The 21,829-nt window shown below is 36.6% G+C and overlaps 1 pseudogene; it reads right to left on the reverse strand.

Moving 5' to 3' along the window:
- Nucleotides 1-7,285: 7,285 nt before the first annotated feature.
- LOC145098845 (uncharacterized) lies at nt 7,286-8,498 on the reverse strand (annotated as a pseudogene).
- Nucleotides 8,499-21,829: the final 13,331 nt, after the last annotated feature.

The raw sequence follows: 21,829 nt of genomic DNA on the forward strand, positions 1-21,829 counted from the left end.
AAGTCCACCTATTTCCTAGCCATCAAAGAGACCGACAAGATGGAGGAACTCACCAGGACCTATCTTAAGGAGATAGTCAGACTGCATGGTGTACCGATATCTATCATCACAGACTAAGATAACAAATTCACTTCCATATTTTGGCAATCACTACAAAGGTCCCTAGGAACCAAACTTGATATGAGTACAGCATGCCATCCTCAAGTAAATGGCTAGAGCGAAAGGACAATACAAACTCTGGAAGATATGCTTTGTGCTTCTATGATAAACTTCGAGAATGCATGGGACACTCACTTTCCATTTTTCGCATTTTCATATAAAGGCTGCTCCATTCGAGGCCTCGTATGGGTGCAAATTCTGTTCTCCAATATGTTGGGCAGAAGTTGGAGATACTCAACTAGCTAAAAAGCATGTTGGAGACACTCTAATCACTAGTACCGATATCATTCATGAAACGAAGGAGAAGATCATTCAGATAAAGGAACGATCAAAGGTCGCACATAGTCGACATAAAAGCTATGCTGACATAAGACGCACACCATTAGAATTCAAAGTAGGAGACCGTGTCCTGCTAAAGGTTGCTCCATGGAAGGGTGTCATCATATTTGGAAAATGAGTTAAACTAAACCCCCATTACATCGGACCTTTTGAAATCGTGGAAAGGATTGGTTCGGTGGCCTACAAACTCAAGTTACCTCAAGAACTCATCAAATTTCATGGTACCTTCCACGTATGTAATCTTAAAAAGTGTCTCTCTAATGAGAACGTCTTCATTTCACTCAATGAGATCCAGGTCAACACTAAACCTCACTTCATGGAGGAACTGTTGTAGATCATGGATCGAGAAATCAAAAGCCTCAAACAAAGTCGTATACCAATAGAAAAAGTTCGATGGAACTCTCGTAGAGGACCATAGTTTATTTGGGAATCTGAGGATCAAATAAAATAAAAGTACCTGGAACTGTTTAGTGATGCTCCCTCCACTAGTGGAATGAAATCATAGTATAACAAAGTAGCCTAGAACTTAATAATTTTGGGACGAAACTCCCTTAACGGAGAGGTAATGTGACATCCCGGAATTTAGGTCAAAGACCATGAACTGCCAATTCATAGTAAATCTCTTTGTAATTTGACTCATTGAGTTTTAGTGCATCCTATGTAAAATAAATGAGTTCATTTGAACTATTATAAGATACCAGATGATATCTTACTTCCAAATGTGTAAACTCGCAAATGAATCAAACTGCTAAAACTGTAACCTTAGTTAATGTGTCTGAAATATAAAAAATTTCTATTAAGCAGTTGTGAGCAAAGAAAAGATTTTTAACTCATAGTACATGTTCCCCTATTTCCAAAAATATAAACACCGTCCAAAACGGAGTTCGTATGTAAAAGATGTGACAGTTATAAGAATACAAACCAGTAAAACACTAACCTTCTTTAAACTACGAAAACTATATCTATCCGTTTAGGCACTTGCACACCTCATAAGGAAATTCCGAGAGCGTTTTTGGACTCAGGCTATGTATAATATTTAATTTTATACTTCAAATATTTTAGCAAAAATATTTGCGAAAGTCGAAAAATTGAGCGTTTAGGCCATTTAGACGCGAAATTTTAAGTACGGTTTCTCGGAGTTCTGTAACTCAAAAAATTAATCCGTTCGGGGTTTTGGAATCCTTGTACTCGGCTCTATCAAATGACATTTTTAGAAAAAAAATCGATGTCGAGATTTCGATACATCAAATTAGGCTTTTTTATGGGACATTTGCTAAACATAACAACATTATGGGGACCACAAAGACTTGTTACACAAAAAAAAATCTGATTTGGATCACCTACTTGCCAATGTTTTTCCTACTAATTCTCCTTAGTGTGTACACTTCATCACCTAGTACTAGTATTGGACTTTGGTGTGTTGACTTAGGATTTGAAGTATGGCTTCCCAAGCATGTGTATGTTTCAAATCACTATAAAAGTAACTGTTGTCTTCCTAAAATACTCACAAATCAAAGCAACATCAAGTCTCAATCCCTCCTCTCTCCATTCTTCTTATTTTCTTGGTTTAAATCACCACCGCCCCTCACCGTATCACCACCATAAGACCACCACTCCCCCCACCTTTATTACCCTATTGATTTGGCACTCAAACTCCACCCAAACACCACCTCCATGATAGCCTCATTCACTCTCATTGACCCACTTCCGAAAGAAGGTAGAAACGAACCAGCAATCGTCGCTACCCACAGTTGTCCCCCTCACTGCCTCCATGTTGCGGAATTTGTTCCCACAATAAAACATGATAAAAATTTATCAAAACCTTTCTTTAAGAAATATATATTTTCATTTTATACCAAAACCTCGGGATGGCATGTTCCGATACAGATCAAAAGCATAAACAAGACATTATAAGCCTTACAACTATTATTTACAACTACTGGCCTATAATCCAAAAATCTCTCTTCATCATCCGACTATGCTCGGGGTCCACTGCCTGTAATATAAAAAGCTGAGTGGGTCAGGCTTGGGAGTCTAGTGAGCATACAGGGTTTTCAACCCACAATAATAGTAAATCTATTAGATTCATCAATCAACAATAACCCTGAGTACCCATTCCCGTTATCCTTACTTTACGTCCCTAAATACCTATCACAAGGGACCTAGCCTAAGGAATATCATCGGGATAGACACTACTGCAAAGGCGACCCCTCAGCCATACATATCCTAAAGGCAACCATGAGGGGGATGGAGTACACCAATGAACATATAGTTCACCAACACCTACAAGTTGCGAACCTGCTAGTGTTCCACTGGACTGTCTAGAAAGGTTTGTGGTCGTCATCTATACTCCGCTAGATGACTACAACAACAACATCGAGGCCTCTCATCATTTTAACACACATCGACTATTTCGTCTACCCATGTTTTACCCAACATATTTGTAGATAAAATACATATACAGTTTAAAACTTGTATAAAACATCTATTAAACAGTCACCTCAAATAAACAATTAATATAACTACACATAGCACGTATTTTATAAAAAAAATAGTTCATATCTATGTGTAAGATCAAAGTGACTACACACTCACACGAGCACTACTAGAAAAAAAGCCTTTACGATGCTCATTATGCGTCGTAAAACGCTCAGACGACGCGCTTTTGCGCATCGTCTATTTACGACGTGCATTTACAACACGCACTTATGAAGCGCAGGTATGACACGCAATACGTATCAAGGAAGGCCCTATCATAAAGGAAGACGACACGCATTTGCGTTTTGTAACCTTACGACGCGCGTGTTTATGACATGCAATGCATATCAAGAAAGCCCCTGTTATAAATGAAGATGACACGCATTTGCGTGTCATAAACTTCAGTAACCATTTACGATATGCATTTACGACGCGTCTTTACGATACTCATTCACACATAATACAAAAATATGTAAACAAATATATACCAAAACTATCAATTTCATCCAATAACATCATGTCAATAAATTGTAATACATTGATATTAAGGGGATCTAATTGTACATTGTTATTAAGAGGTTTGCTCTAACTATATGTTCTTGTTTCTACTTCTTATCGGTATGCTTCTTCTGTTTCCATATGATACCTGTGGAGGCTCCACCCAGTTATCACTCACAATCTTCTTAAAGTCAACCTTGTGAGAATATCAACACCCTTGAAGTCAAAAGTCATAAGTTGAAATGGTAAATACCTATGAAACAACCTGTTTACACAACTGATGCACTATCTCATCATTCATTATAACTCCTATGAAATGTATCACACATGAAAAATGAGGGCAAAAATGTAAAAAGTCAAAAAAGGAACACTTACCATCTTCTCTTACAATACCATCATGCCCATCTGAAGAATACGGGTCTAGAGCAACATTTGTGTAGATGATCTGATCATGTGATTTCACCAACAGGTAAATATAAATATAGTTACTTTTAGTAAAAACTTAAAAGAAAATATAGGTTGAATGTAAATTCTTACAAGAAAAGGGAACTTGTCTTTAAGCAACCTGATTGTTCGAGGTATTAATCCCGAATCATTATATGTTTCATCTCCTGTAATGGGTCTAAAAAGGCAAAACACAATCATCATGTAACATTTTTTCAAATATTTCAAAGTATAAAAATGCCTTAATAACAATAAATAGTTATTGTTAAATATTACATTTAGCACATTTAAGAAAATAGATAACAACCTTTAATGCATCTGGAACTTTTGGGAAATGCACAATACTGTTGACGCCAACATCACGGGCCTTTTCGACCTGTACCAAGTATACTGTTAACATAAAGCTATTTGAAAATAAATGAAATCTCAAAGTAACATGATTGATCCATAGTTAAATCAAGACTTGTCATTTATATTTGAAAATAAATGAAATCTCAAGGTAACATGGGGAGGGGTATTATCAGTATTTTGGGGTGAGACACTATTTGGGTTATGGAGATTAACATGGGGAGGGGTATTATCGAAAGAAAAGCTACAAGGAACAACAGAACACAAAAGGTCCTCCATTGGGGAGACACTAAGAGGCATATCAGCGGCAATATCGGAAAAGAAATTTACTGTTATTGGTAGTTTTTTGGTGTGTATCTATATCTTTAGGAGGTATGCTTGATTGAGAAACAATAGTGTCCTGTTTTTGTATGGTTCAATTCATATTAGGGGCAATATCGGCATATTTCGAGAGAAAACTTGATTCATTTAAAGCAAATGGTTGAGGGTTGTTGTTGTCTGTAACTGCAGGAATGCCAACTTCGTTCTGAAAACAAGAAGCAATATCTTTAACAAACATTGAAGACTAAGTTCTAATGGACCTACCAACATCACAAAAGTTAATATTTTTATGGTAGACAACACAACAAAATATACAAGGATTAAATTTAGTCATACAACACATAATAGTTAAAGGGCTAAGCTAAATCATTAAAACAATGAAAGTAAAGTACATTGTCCTTTTTTGTACCTTGAAGGAGAAATTACTAAAAGATAGTTGACACAAGATTGTGATCTAACTTCTGCATGACCTCCATACTCATCAGGAACATCCTCCTGTAAATATTATTCAAGAGTATAAAAAATGGTTATAAATTTTGGGTGTGTGTAAATTTATCATAAAAAAAGAGCTTGTTTGAAAAGACCAAATTGTCACCTGGATCGCATGGCCGGTATGTCGGACAACCACCATTTGAAACTTTTCATGCATTTTTCCTATTGTGAGAGCCCTGGTACATAAAACAGTATAAAAAAATGGCATTATCACAATCTAATAAGTTGTATATGAAACAAATTTATCACACTAATTCTAAACAGTATGTAGGGGTAGTTTTTATAAAAAAAATAATAAAAAAAAAAACTCTTAAAATCACTACTTTTCAACCAAATAAACAATATGTAGGGGCGGTTTGGTCAAAATTATTAAACTCATTATTTTTTTATCAAAAAAAAAAACAGTATGCAAGGGTAATTTAGTCAAAAACTCTTAAAATCACTATTTTTTAAACAAAAAAATAATAATCTAGGGGCAGTTTGGTTAAAACTGTTAAAATCATAATTTTTTGATCAAAGAAACAGTATGCTAGGGACATTTTGGACAATATATATATATATATATATATATATATATATATATATATATATATATATATATATATATATATATATATATATATATATATACACATTAAAATCACTATTATTTTTACCAAAAAAACATATGTAGTACAGTTTGGACAAAAAATTGTTAAAAAAAGAAGATGTATATAAGGGCATAAAACAGAAAATAAAATATTATACATACATTAAAGCATGCATACCTGATGATAACACATTGGATTCCTTGAATAAGAAAGATAAAAGATGATTTCTAGTTTTTATGATGTTTTTTAGACCTCTATCAGACGACTGTCGTTAAAATTTAGAACAAAGCAGCGGTTTAATTAAAAAAGAAGAAACAAGAAGGCCAGTGTATAAAAATAATAATATGAACAAGGAAGGCATAATATGAGTTAAAGATAGATACATGAAACAAAAACTCACACCATGTCTAACGTCTACAAACAAGAAAAACAAATATCAAATGGCCTCTCTCTGTATATAGTAGAATTAAATAAACAGCAATCATCATATAATATATATAGAGACTATTTACCTAAATACCCTTACCTCTTCCATATCACCACCCATTTCCTAAATCGATCTCATATTATATATATATATATATATATATATATATATATATATATATATATATATATATATATATATATATATATATATAACCATATAAACCACCACCTGACACCTACAAAATCCGGTCAGCTGGCAACCCATTTTCAGTATCATCAAGTTCGATATCAGCCGAATCACCAATCCATAGCTCCACGAAACTAGTGTATCAGTTGACGTTAAATTCAAACGAAGACTCCCAACTGCCAACCACAAACAATAATTCATAAAAAAATATAATATATATATATATATATATATATATATATATATATATATATATATATATATATATATATATAAGACAAGACCAAGGCCTTGTTTCATTTTTTTAAACTGGATAACTATGTTGCATTTTCTAGAATAAGTCAAAAAGAAACAAAGCCCGATAATTCATAAACAACACCAAAGTAGAAATTGCAAATTAAAGATACAACAAGATAAAAGCGAAGCCAACCCCTTATCCAGAGCCTACTTAGTAATTGAACATAAGTATTGGTCCTGTATTTGATATGGAAGGAGATACATAGAGCCTACTTAGTAATTTTGTTGAACACCAGGGTTCACATGAAGATCTTGCAATTTTAAAAAATGAAATCAATCATTTCCCATCAATTGGTGATTTCAACCTTAACATTAATTAGTAACTTAAAAGTTTAATGCTATCATCATAAATAGGTCTCCTAATGTACAAAAATAAACTATCTTACTTATTGTCTGTCCTGCTTCTGAGTTCTCTGTTGAAATGTTTTGTTCTTGTTCCACAATTTCTTGGTCGTTTACAGTTTTAGGGGTGTTTACGTCATTTTCACAAGTGGTTTCATTGGCTGGTTGTGTATCGGTTTAATTATCAGCCATTAGATCATCACCAGGCTGCTATGGGCCAATGAATTAGGTTCAGCTTGCCCTTCTTTCTCTTGAATTCAAACATCTAATAGTTCTTCTAGAAGAGGCTCGTTTTCAGTTTCCTGACATAACTAAAGAAATTTTTGTTTTTTAGAAAAAAATGACCATTTTAACCTTCTATCTAAAGTTGAATTCGTGTGGTTCCACTAATAAAATAATTATCATCCATAGGATTAAACTCCGCACATGTCACTGCATCATAAAATCAAACCAAGTAAAAACATATGCGCAATTAAAACCGATTTATCAAAAAAACATAAAAAAATTGCATTCACTCACCATAGTTGTTATGAGTAAAACTTTCCAGGCATTCATTATGTGCAACTTTCCACATTCGAACAGTGTTATCCACAGAAGTTGATAGAAGATATTGTATTAGTTTAACAGAGAAGTTTATTAGGACTTTTGCATATTTTGGGTATTTTATAAATAAAGTCTTATAATTCTAAGTTACTAACCCCTTTTCTAGACCATGAAAGGGACAAGATTTCTCCACCATGTCCATGGACCTTAATCTTCAAAAAATTTCCAAATGCGGATAATACAATCTTCACCCGCACTTGCTGAGTATCTACCACATGACTGAAATTTATAATTGAGATGTAACCATTGTGTGCTGAAAACTCTTGTGTGGCATAAAGAGATGATAATTCTTTTGATTTCTTTTTATGTGTGTGTATAGGAACTGAACTGGTTTTTGAGTTTGTGTTATTGGGCTTCAAAGTTATTGATTCCTCATGTTTATCTGTGATTCTATCCACGATACTTAGCTTTTGGAGCCAATTCTTCTTTACTTTCTTCCTCATATCTAACAACTTAACAGTTTCACCTTCTTTACGTGATGACCTATGAGAAGATGAACTAAAATTCCTTACTAAACCATCTTCATGGAAGTCGAATGATCTTTTTATCAATATGTCTTCACCTGATTCATCCCAATTTCCGGTTTTGACGCGATTTAAACCAGAAGGTATCAACTCCATGGTTGTATTTGACCAAATAGACAATGATGGCTACCTACACAAAATATGATCTTGAAAGTCTAAATTTTGAGGCGAGACAAGAATTATGTCTTCATTTACTTCATCAATGAAATCATCTTCATACTCATCTTATCCTTCTCTGTTCACAAGCCATTTAGAATTTAAACCCATGAATCTCATGAATTTATCACGACGGGAGTCAACACCTTCCAGATTCCCAACCCAATAATCATAGTCGAATACAGAGGTAGAACAGTCTTCTGGGGAGAAATCGGAGCCTAAGTCAGACATTGAAGCAAACGCCTCACGGGCGTCAAAAAATTCATCTTCGTTATCATTGTAACTACCCATCTTCGAATCCTAAATTTCACATTGTCAAAACCTAACCGAGAAGCAGAAAAGTAGGGGGAAGGATATCGCACCTAAGAAATCAAACAAGAAGAATTAAAATAAGGGAGAAGGAACAAAGCATACATGAGATGCTTAGAGAGTAGAACTGAGGATCGTGGAATGATGAGGAAATCGCCATTGAAACCTGCATCGTTTAACAGTTAGGGTTTTACACAGGAGAAGATGAGAAGATCCAAAATCGAAACCAAAGCTACGAATAGAGGAGAAATTAAAGAAATAGAAGAACGAAAACATTAGGAAGAGAGAATAACCAAAGCATATCTTAGTCGGGCTAGGGTGTGGAAATTTGAGCAGTCTCCGACCAGGTCACATGAGCCCGAGGTCGCCGAAGTAAAATACCCCTAAGGTCGTTGGAGGAGAAGTGAGCAAAGATGTTTCCGGCGAGGTGAGGCGAGATCGTCGATCTTGAAAAAAAAGCCCTAGTCCCTGCGATTTTGTGGAATTTAGTAGTACTATCCTTGCTTGTCTTCTTCTTTTCTTCTTAAATCATAATAACAATCTCTATGAAATCACAGGTTGGGTTTTAGGTTAGAGGGAGAGAGTGGAAGACGAAGACCCTAGGCTTATTTCTTACTAATTGAAAAAGGAGAGGGTTTTAATTTTTCACATGGAATAAGCGGGGTTTTAATTTTTGGGGATTTCATTTCCCCCTTTCAAGAATGCGCGTTTTGAGTAAAACATAAAGCGACATTCATAGAGGACGCACATTTTAGTTAAAGTGCCCTCCGTATTTTAATTTTTTTACATGAGACACTAATCTAAGGGCACGCAATAATGCGTGACATAAATCCTTAAATTTTTTGAAGAGACGACACTTTTTTAATGTCACTCTCTTTTAATGTCACTCTCTTTATTGAGAAACCAGACCCTACGAGGTTTGGGCTTCAAAACCGAAAAGATAAATTTTTTTGGGTCTTCGGGCACTTCGGGACGTATTTTGGGTGTTTGGTATAATATCGGGGCTTTGGGGGAAGTTGGAATGGAAAAAATATTTTTTAAGGGGTGAAAAGTGACACTTTTCCAAAATATACCCGGGAGGTCTCGCACTCTTCTATTTATAGGGGCGAGGCTTTTGATTCGAGGGCTGAGAAGCAAACAGGTGTCAGCAAATGCGAGGGTCACGCACATGCGAGGCTCCAGCTGTTGGCTTCTGATTGGACTGAGGTCTAGGTCCGAGGGGTGCAAGGTGGCGTGCCTGCGAAGCTTGGACACGTAAGGAGGGCACACGTCGGACGGAGGGAGGCGGCTTCGGATGCGAGGAGTCACCAGGCATGCATCCTGCTTCAGTTGGGCCTCTCTTCGGTCGAATCAGCAACGAGCACGTGGCATGCATGCGAGAATCCGGGTGACGTGGCCGAAGTCTATCCATGCGAAATTCCTCGGATTTCGTGTTTTTTCTTGATTTTTTTGTGCCAAAACTTATAAAATCCATAACTTTTGCATACGGGCTCCGTTTTTGACGTTCTTTATATGCACGCGTAGGTAAAATTGCACTCTACAACTTTCGTTTAGACGTTGTCGACTAATTTTGATTTTAATTTTAATATTATTATTTTTAATAGACCGGGACAGAAATTCGTTAAAAATTCATAACTTCTTCATCCGACGTCCGTTTTCGTCTGTCTTTTACCGTTGTATTACTATTGATGAGACCTTCGATTATCGTTTAGGTTGTGTCGGATAAAAATCACTCGATCTAAAATTCGAGTTTTAAGCTGTCTACTGCTAAGCTGAAACTTAGAAAAATCATAACTTTTTCATACGAAGTCAGATTTGGACGTTCTTTTTATACATACTCTTGGTTTAACGAACACTACGGCTTTCATTTAGATCACCAAGGCTAAAAGGTAGTTAATCAAAAACTCACTTTTTACGTCATTCGGCGTCGTGTCGGTTTTGTCACGAAACTTCGGCAGGTCATAACTTCTTCGTTATAACTCGGATTTCAGTATTTTTATATATCCGAAATCTTTTTCGCGACCACTACAACTTTCTTAATAGATATCAGCTTTATTTAATATTTGATTTTGAAGCTTATTTTTATTCTTAATTAATCAATTCCTAATAATTAAGCATAAAACACATAATTCACATAATAATCACATAATTCCCTTTTCATTTCTTCAAAATGAGTTACAAAGGTTGACCTAGACTATTACATCATCATTAATGCCTATCCTGGAAACACGTGCATTACAATTCTCTCCCCTTTAGGATGATTCCGTCCCTGGAATCACACATAAGCAAACAAATGCTGGTAGCGACTCATCATGTCACTATCCGTTTCTCAGGTGAGATTTGGCCCATTCGTATGTTTCCATCGCACAAGCATAAATCGACCATCTTGGGTTGCAACTTCTTAGTCTTACGGTCAACGATTACCTCTAGTCCTTCAACTAACCTCTTGTTTTTATCCAACCTTAATTCATAAATTAGAATTATGTCGAGCACATCTCCCGTGAACTTTCTCAAATAACACAGATGAAAGGTATTATGAATACCCTCTAGTTCTTATAGTAATTCTAGCTTGTAAGCTTGATTCCCAATCCTCTGAAGAACTTTAAATGGTCCAATAAACCTTGGACTCATTTTCCCCTTTTACTAAATCTTATAAGTCCCTTCCACGGTGAGACTTTAAGTAAAACCGAATCTCCAACTTCGAATGATATCGATTGTCTTTTCTTGTCAGCATAGTTCTTTTGTCGATCTTGGGCTGCTAACATCCTTTCCCTAATCACTTTCAACTTTTCGGCAGTCTGATGGACTATTTAAAGTCCCATAAACTGCTTTCCTCCAGCTTCCAGCCAACATGACGGCGTTCGACACCTTTCTCCATACAAAGCGTGATAAGGTGTCATCTTAATGCTCGAGTGGAAACTATTATTATAGGAAAATTCTACTACAAGTAAGTGTTCATCCCAGTTACCTTGGAATTCCAGGGTACATGCTCTCAGCATATCCTCCAACATTTAAATTGTTCGTTCGCTCTAACCATCGGTTTGCGGATGGTAAGTTGTACTCAAACACAACTTGGAACCCAATTCCTCTTGTAGACTCCACCAAAACCTTGAGGTAAAACGGCTGTCACGATCTGATACAATTGTTAACGGAACACCTTGAAGCCTCACAATTTCCTTCACGTAAGAATTCGCAAGTTTATCCATAGACCATTTCTCGTTGGCTTTTATGAAATGCGCACTCTTAGTGAAGCGATCAACGACGACCCAAATCATGTCGTGACCATTCTTTGTTCTGGGCAGTTTAGTCACGAAATCCATGGTGATATCTTCCCGTTTACCCATAGGTACAGTTAAAGGTTCTAAACTCCCATACGGTTTCTGATGTTGTGCTTTAACCCTTGCACATGTCACACACTCGGCCACATACTTAGCAACATCGAGCTTCATCTTCGGCCACCAGTAGTAGGGTTTTAGATCCCTATAGATTTTTGTGCTGTCGGGATGAATCGAGTACATGGTCTTGTGAGCTTCTTCCATCAGAAGATCTCTTACTCCTCCCGTCTTAGGTACCCAAATCCTATCTTGGAATACCTTCAGTCCTTGACTGTGTGTATCAAACACTAACATTTTTCCCAAACGTTCTTCCTTTCGGTCATTTTTATCTAAAGCTTCCTCTTGAGCTTTCTTTATACTTTCCACAATTGTCGAGACAACTTCAATTCTCAATGCTCTTGGCCTTTTATTTTCAAGTTATACCTTCCGACTGAGAGCATCAGTGACAACATTTGCTTTACCAGGGTGGTAAAGTATCTCACAGTCGTAGTCCTTGAGTAACTCTAGCCAGCGTCGTTGCCTCATGTTCAATTCCTTCTGATTAAAAAGATATTGTGTAACGCCTGTGTTTCCGGGCTTGCCATTTTTAGCAATGTAATAGTCTAGGTTAACCTTTGTAACCCGTTTTGAAATAATAAAATTGTATTATTTGAGTATTATGTGTTTTGTGCTTAATTGCTTAATTATGTGGTTTGAATAATTAAGAATAAAAATAAGCGTCAAAATTTAAGTGTAAAATAAAGTTGATATCTTTGGATAATGTTGTAGTAGTTGAAACGAGGTTTCCGAATATATATAGAACGCCCAAATCTGACTTCGTATGAGGAAGTTATGATTTATTGAAGTTTCCGCTTAGCGGTGTGTAGCCCGAAATACTCGATTTGAGATCGAGCGGTTTTTAGCCGAAGCAATCTAAATGAGGATCGAAGGTCTCGTTGTTGGTATCGAAGCGACGAAAAGTTAGGCGAGAACGGACGTCAAACGAAGAAGTTATGAATTTATAACGAAGTTTTTCTGTCCCGGCCTATTAAAACTAAATAATAAAAATAAAGTTAAAATTAGCCGACGGAGTCTAGACGAAAGTTGTAGAGCGTAATCTCACCTTCGCGTGGATATAAAGAACGTCGAAAACGGAGTTCGTATGAAGATATTATGAATTTCCGAAGTTTATTAAATAATTTGTATTTGAATTTAATCTTTAATTCGGATGATTATCCGAAGGAGTCACTGATCTGATCTGAAGTACGCCCGGCGTACACCGAGGGATGTCGACACTCGCACTCGAGCACTTCGGATACGTAAGCATTGACGATTTCAGAGCAGTACGCCCCGCGTACTGCAATACGCCCTACGTACTCTGAGGCTCCAGCCTCCTATAAATAGGATGTGAGGGCAGCCGAGTTCTTTTGCTCTTTTCTCTCTTCCCTCTCCCGTTTTGCATCAATTTGCGTGCAAGAAATACCCCGAAGCCCCGATATTATTCTCGAGCCCCGAGGCAAGTCCCGAGATCCCGAAGATCCTGAGAACTGCGGTTCCCGAGCCGAAGCTCTGCCCGCGAGAAGTTCGATTTTTGTGAAGATCTTCCAGATCTGCTGAGGATTACTACTTCTGCAAGTCGTAGTGCTGTCCGATCATCTTCTGATCAAATGAGTGTATACTACCTTTCATAAACACGATAATAATACAAGTTTGGTGCGAGTGTATTAAGTATATTGTTGTTTATAGGTGTGAGTGTGTGGTCACTTTCTTCAAACGCATAATTATAAAGTATTTTATACAAAATACGTGTTACGTGTATATTTTGTGTTATATGTGTGAATGTATATTCACTCTCTTCTATCTCATAGATATGATTTATTCTCTATGAAATACGTGTTATGTGTGTGTGTGCCTCATCTGTTATGTGAAATATGTATTGATTAAAGCATGCTATACAGGTTTTCAAAACTATGTATAAAAATATATATTTTATCTACTAATATGTTGGGTAGAACATGGGTAGATAGTTGGTGTGTAATAAACAGATGAGAGGCCTCGTTTTTGTTTGATTTAGTCATCTAGCGGAGTTTAGATGACGACCATGGACTTTTCTAGATAGTCTTGTGGAAACATTAGCAGGTTTGCCACATGTAGGTGTTAATGAACTTGGGTGTTCATTCGCTTTACTCCATCCCCCTCATGGTTTCCTTATTTGACTTATATTGCTGAGGAACCCCCGAAGCATGTGTTGTCGCCCCGATGAAATATTCTTAGACTAGGTCCCTTGTGTTAGTTATTTTAGGGACATAAAGTGAGAATAACGGGAATGGGCAATTGGGTTATTGTTGGTTGGTGGAATTAAATATGATTATTTATTGTGGGTTGAAAACCCTGTATGCTCACCAGGCTCCCAAGCCTGACCCACTCAGTTTTATTTGTATTACAGGAAGTGGCGCGAGGGCATAAGATGGATGAACCATCAAGTTGTTTTGTTTACAAGTCTGTATATGTATATATTTCTTGAATGACTTGTAATGTTATCGTTTATGCTTATTGGTCTGTATCGGAACATGACACCCCGAGTTTTGATTATATAATGAAAAATACATTTATTTTATGAAATGCATTGGTAAACATTGTTTTATCTTTGTTTTTGGGAACAAATTCCGCAACTCTTTCAAATCAAAAGGATTTACTCTGAAATTATTTTAAAAGCATAAATGAAAATCGGTCTTTTCTGGCCGAGATGTTGGGGATGTCACATATTGAAGACTCTTATGATCGGTGAAAAGTTTGCATTTAGTACCATAAAGATATTGCCTCCATATCTTTACGGCGAATACTGCTGCCAACTCCAGATCATGAGTGAGGTGGTTCTTTTCTTGCTCTTTCAATTGCCTCGATGCATACGCTATCACTTTATCCCTTTGGGTCAGAGCACAACCTAACCTAACTCCAGATGCATCGCTATAAACTGCGAAGTCATCAACTCCTTCAGGCAAGGAAAGAATCGGTACTTCATATAATTTCTTCTTGAACTTCTCAAATGCTTCCTTATGCTTCTCATTCCAAGTAAAAGTAGCTCCTTTGTGGGTCAAAGTTGTTAATGGAGTCTCTATCGAAGAAAAGCCTTGGATAAACCTTCGATAATATCCAGCTAATCCTAAAAAGCTTCGAATCTCTGTAGGACTTTTTGGTTGTTCCCACTTCATCACAGCTTCAATCTTCGTTGGGTCAACCATTATCCCTTCTTGGTTAACCACATGACCCAAAAATTGGACTTCTTGAATCCAAAAATCACATTTAGAGAACTTTCCATACAACTTCTCCTTCTTTAATACCTCTAACACTTTTCTCAAGTGTTTACCATGTTCCTCCTGGCTTTTCGAGTAAATCAGTATGTCATCTATGAACACTATCACAATTTATCTAGGAATGGTTTACAAACCTTATTCATTAAATCCATGAAAGTTGCTGGAGCATTGGTTAGTCCAAAAGACATAACCAAGAACTCATAGTGTCCAAATCTTGTTCTAAACGCAGCCTTCTCAATATCCTGCTCTCTTACCTTTAGCTGATGATATCCTGACCTAAGATCGATCTTCGAGAAATAGCTCGAACCTTGCAACTGATCGAATAGGTCATCAATCCTTGGTAACGGGTACTTGTTCTTTATTTTTGCCTTATTCAACTCTCTGTAATCGATACACATTCTCATGCTCCCGTCTTTCTTCTTTACGAATAACACCAGAGCTCCACAGGGTGATGAACTAGGTCGAATAAAACCTTTGTCCATTAATTTCTAAAGTTGTGTCATAAGATCTTTCATCTTTGTTGGTGCTAGTCGATACGATGCTTTTGCTATTGCCGTCGTTCCTGGTAACAAGACGATACGGAATTCTACTTGTCGATCAGGGGGGTAATCCAGGAAGATCTTCGGGAAAGACTTCCGGATAGTCACACACCACCGGAATATTCTGCACCTCCTTCTTTTCCTTCTTAGCATCGATCACGAATGCTAGATATGATGTACATCCCTTGGCCAAACACTTTCTGGCTTTCATTAGGGAAACGATTCCAGAGTTTACTCTACGTTTGTCTCCATACACCATAAACAACTCTTTCCCTAGCAGTTTTACTTTTACTATCTTCTTCCTACACAATATTTCGACATCATTGGCGCTAAGCCAATCCATTCCTAGAACTATGTCGAAACCATTTAACTTGATACGTAATAATTCCTCGTGGAACTTATTCCCATTCAAGTCAATGAAGATGTTTTTCATACGATGGCTAACAGGTATAAACTTGCCACTAGCAACCTCGACTATTTAAGCATTAACTAGTCTATCTACAGGCAAAGCTAGTTTTCTACCAAATTCATGCAAAATAATGGAGTAATTGGCTCCAGAATCAAACAAAATTTGGGCAGGCAATTCGTTTACGAGAAAGGTACCTGAAGCGACATCGGCTTCTTCTTTCGTAGCTTCAAGTGTCATCTGAAAGGCTGTCTCCTTCCGCTTTGTTGGAAGATTGGGCTTTGCTGCATCCTTCTTCTTTAGGCAATCCTTCAAAATGTTCCCCTCTTCATTGCACCCAAAACAGACTTTCTTAACGAAGGTGCATTCATTGGCATAATGCCCAGGCTTTCCACATTTGTAACAAGTGACTTCCTCGCTGCATTTCCCAGCATGTTTCTTCTTACACTTGTCACACCACTTGGCTTTGGCTCCTCCTCTGAATCATATCTTCAACAGACTTGGCAGCCCAGACAACTGCCTCCATTGTAAGTGCTTGACGTACTGGCACTGTGTACTCCCATGGAAGTCCCTTTGCATACCTGTCAATTTTTCTCAGCTCATCTGGAACAATACGCAAAACAAACTCCATTTTGTCTGTGAAGCTATTTGTGTATGCATCAACGGTCATACTTCCCTTCTTCAACGTCAGAAATTGGTTTTCTAGCTCAAGCACATTTTGGGCCGAGCAGTACTTGCGCTTGAAGTGCACCAAGAACTCTGCCCAAGTCAGTTACAGTGGCTCATTAGGGCTTAGGATTTTCCCCAGAGTGTTCCACCAACGAACAGCGCTACCTCTAAACTGACGCACTGCAAATGTGGTTTGTAACTTGCCTTGGCAACCACATGTCATGAAAGCCAACTCCATTTCCGAGATCCAATCCATTACTCCGACGGGATCTTCTTTTCCAGTGAAAGTAGATGGCTTGCAAGTCATAAAATCTTTTTACTTATACCCATTTCTCTCCGCTCTATCTTCCTGGTTATTTCTCCCAACCACAAGCAGTTCACTATGACCAACAGATCAACTGTTGTTTCCTTCTTCAGATTGATCGTCATTTAATTCACGTTAATCAACAGGAATTGAAGGCTCATTCCGGTTGTTCAACAATATTTGCCTCATTTCCTCCCTTTATTCAGCCATCATTGACTGAATCATGGCTCGTACTCTAGCCATGGTGATGGGTTCTGGTGCAGCTCTTGCTATAGGCACCTATTCCACCACTTGGGGTTGAGGTTGTTGCTTTCTATTTTCATTTGCAGCTCCACTTCAGGTTCTTTCCATTATAATCTGTATACCAAATAAGGCGAATTTAGATCTTTATCCTCGATAGATATTTAAATTCTCCTTATCACTTCGAAATGTTTACATGTTAGTTCTAATATCGTAATCCTACACACATAAGGTTTCCAGATCTGGTCGGCAACAGATCATAAATCCGAACAAATAAAGGCATGTATGGCAAACATATAGCATTTAGCACATAAAAGAATTTTAGGCATCTTTCCTAAAATAATCTAGTGCTCGTGTCTAAAATATTGTAGACACTCATCTCACAATCATCACTTAGCATTCTAAGTTTAAGTCTACAAATCTTAAAATTTCTTAGTTCGCTTAAACTAATGTTCTGATACCAACTGTGACATCCCCTAATTTCTCGGTCAGAAAAGACCAATTTAATTTATGCTTTTAAAATAAACTCAGAGTAATCCTTTTAAAAGATGTTGCGGAATTTGTTCCCAAAACAAAACATGATAAAAATTTATCAAAACCTTTTCTTTAAGAAATATATATTTTCATTTTATATCAAAACCTCGGGATGTCATGTTCCAATACAGATCAAAAGCATAAACAAGACATTATAAGCCTTACCTTTAATATAAATAGTTGAGTTGGTCAGGGGTCCATTACCTTTAATATAAATAGTTGAGTTGGTCAGGCTTGGGAGTCTGGTGAACATATAGGGTTTTCAACCCACAATAATAGTAAATCTATTAGATTCATCAATCAACAATAACCCTGATTACCCATTCCTGTTATCCTCACTTTACGTCCCTTAATACCTATCACAAGGGACCTAGCCTAAGGAATATCATCGGGATGGACACTACTGCTAAGGGGACTCCTCAGCATATATGTCCTAAAGGCAACCATGAGGGGGATGGAGTACACCAATGAACATATAGTTCACCAACACCTACAAGTTGCGAACATGCTAGTGTTCCACTAGACTCTCTAGAAAGGTCCGTGGTCGTCATCTATGCTCTGCTAGATTAATACAACAACAACAACAACATCGAGGCCTCTCATCATTTTAACACACATCGACTATTTCGTCTACCCATGTTTTACCCCACATATTTGTAGATAAAATACATATACAGTTTAAAACTTGTATAAAACATCTATTCAACAATCACCTCAAATAAACAATTAATATAATTACACATAGCACGTATTTTATAAAAAAATACTTCATATCTATGTGTAAGATGAAAGTGACTACACACTCACATGATTTAATGATAATCGGACAGCACTTCGTTTCCTAAAACGATCGTTTCTAATAAAACCGTGAGTTTTATTGAGAAACCGGGCCCTGCGAGGTTTGGGCTTGAAAACCGAAAAGATAAATTTTTCCGAGTCTTCGCGCACTTCGGGACGTATTTTGGGTGTTTGGTATAATACCGGGGCTTTGGGGGAAGTTGGAATGGAAGAAATATTGTTTAAGGGGTGAAAAATGACACTTTTCCAAAATATACCCGGGAGGTCTCGCACCCTTCTATTTATAGGGGCGAGGCTTCTGATTCGAGGGCTGAGAAGCAAACAGTTGTCAGCAAATGCGAGGATCAGGTGGCATGCACGTGCGAGGCTCCAGCTGTTGGCTTTTGATTGGACCGAGGTCTAGGTCCGAGGGGTGCAAGGTGGTGCACCTGCGAAGCTCGGACATGCCAGGAGGGCACCTGTCAAACGGAGGCGAGGCGGCTTCGGATGCGAGGAGTCACCAGGAACGCGTCCTACTTCGGTTGGGCCTTCCTTCGGTCAAATCAACAACGAGCACGTGGCATGCATGCGAGAATCCGGGTGACGTGGACGAAGTCTGTCCATGCGAAATTCCTCGGATTTCGTGTTTTTTCTTGATTTTTTTGTGCCAAAACTTCTAAAATCCATAACTTTTCCATATGGGCTCCGTTTTTGACGTTCTTTATATGCACAGGTAGGTAAAATTACGCTCTACAACTTTCATTTAGACTTAGTCGGCTAATTTTGAATTTAATTTTAATATTATTATTTTTAACAGACCGGGACAGGATATCCGTTAAAAATTCATAAATTCTTCATCCGACGTTCGTTTTCGTCTATGTTTTTAACGTTGTATTACTCTCGACGAGACCTTCGATTCTCGTTTAGGTTGTGTCGGATAAAAATCACTCGATCTAAACTTCGAGTTTTTAGTTTTCTACTGCTAAGCTGAAACTTAGAAAAATCATAACTTTTTCATGCGAAGTCAGATTTGGACGTTCTTTTGATACATACTCTCGGTTTAACGAACACTACAACTTTCATTTAAATCACCAAGGATAAAAATTAGTTTATCAAAAACTCACTTTTTATGTCATTAGGAGCCATGTCGGTTTGTCGCAAAATTTCGACAGGTCATAACTTCTTCGTTATAACTCGGATTTTGGTATTTTTTATATATCCGGAATCCTTGTCGCGACCACTACAACTTTCTTAATAGCTATCGGCTTTATTTAATATTTATTTTCAAGGCTTATTTTTATTCTTAATTAATTAATTCCAAATAATTAAGCATAAAACACATAATTCATATAATAATCACATAATTCACTTTTCATTTCTTCAAAATGAGTTACAAATTTTGACCTAGACTATTACATCATCATTAATGTCTATCCTGGAAATACGGGCGTTACAATATATATATATATATATATATATATATATATATATATATATATATATATATATATATATATATATATATATATATCTGTCGATCACAAAAACTCAGGCGTTGGCGCGTTAGCTAGGCCGTTTTCTTGCAGGAGTGCTAGCGCGCGCCCTTACGTTTTCTTCGCTTGCTCTGCAGTACGAGCCTCGGAGTATTTCTATTGATCGGTCATGTCATCTAGGCCCGAATTGGACTTCCAATTGCTTCGATTTGAATTATCCAGAGAATACGGCGAAACCACTTTGTGTTTAGTGGTTTTTAGGGAAGGATCAGGTCTTTCCGAGAGCCTTATCCCTCTCTAGGGGTACTTTAGTAATACCTTCTTTCACTTCTATTCTGACAGACTGAATATCTAATAATATCTAATATCATAAAATGTAAAATGCGAAAGGCATAGTTAGCCTTCATAGATCTGCGCCTGCCTTTATACAGTTAGATACAAAATTATCTATTTTTGAAACCGGCATCTACTATACCAGGAGGCGGACAACAATTTTGTTTGTTTCTTTTTCAATTCGCCATTCATGGGAATGAAATAGGAGGAGTTCCTCCTCCTGCTTCAAACACCATTTCCATATGTTTGAAACTCCCCCCTCCCTCAAAAATGTCTTTCAAAATAGATCCTAATCATGTAAATTTTCATTTCATTTAAATAGTTTACACCCTCCTTTGAGATTTGTTGACAAATCATGTCCTAACCACTCAAACTTCAATTTTTTTTTATTCAAAACCCACCCTCCTTTAAATTTTCTTTACAAATGAGCCCAGAGTCATCAAACTTTCATTATAATTAAATACAAACCACCCCCCTTGGGAAATTCTTTACAAAATAAGCCCAATACTCAAACTTGGATTTAAAATAATCCATTTTAGTCCTTTCTTTGGTTTATTTTTTAACAAAAATGGTCTCATTCAATTTATTTATTTTAACAACTCAACCCTATAGTTTGGTTAAATTACAAAACAACCCACATTTATTAATTTATACCAAAATTTCCCTTTGATTTATTAGGTAACCAAATTAATCTCGACCATTCGTTTTAGAAACGACATATTTCGGTTTCTAGCGTCAAATTTTCAAAACAAATCAACCACCACAACTTAAGGTGAGTGTTATGGCCTCTGTTTTATATTTTTATATGCTATAGGGGAGAATATTCTTAATTGTACTAGTTTATACAAAAATACACATAAAATATTATTATTTTATGTAAAAACTATAACTAGTTTATAAAATATTGGTTCGACATTTATATAGTACAAACACATAAACTCGTTTTAAACCTCAATATTCTCGTATGTTATGTTGTAAAAATGATACAACAAATAAAATAACATATGCCTTTTTACTACAAAATTGTATGATTTTATGTGAGATTGTATGTCATAAATAACATGTCATAAAATTGTGTCGTGTTTCTAAGGATTTAAGCTATACATGTATATGTGCAAAGTTTATACATGAAACATACTTCGTTATAAAAACTAGTGTCTTATACTATACATGCATCCCATTCATGCTTGGCTTTTATAAACTCTATAAAGTTAATTATTCCTAGTAACTTATTCAATTATAATTAAGGCTGAGAGTTATTCGCATACCTTAGTTAAGGGCTTTTTGGTGAGACTATATTCATTAGCTAAGTCTAAACACTTAGAATACCCATACTACTAAAACAGTTAATCTTTGGAGCGAGATGCGTATTTATAGATCAACACGGGAC

The sequence above is a fragment of the Lactuca serriola genome, chromosome 4 (assembly GCF_051521515.1).
Source record: "Lactuca serriola cultivar US96UC23 chromosome 4, Lser_US96UC23_V15, whole genome shotgun sequence".
In the NCBI taxonomy this organism is placed as follows: domain Eukaryota; kingdom Viridiplantae; phylum Streptophyta; class Magnoliopsida; order Asterales; family Asteraceae; genus Lactuca; species Lactuca serriola.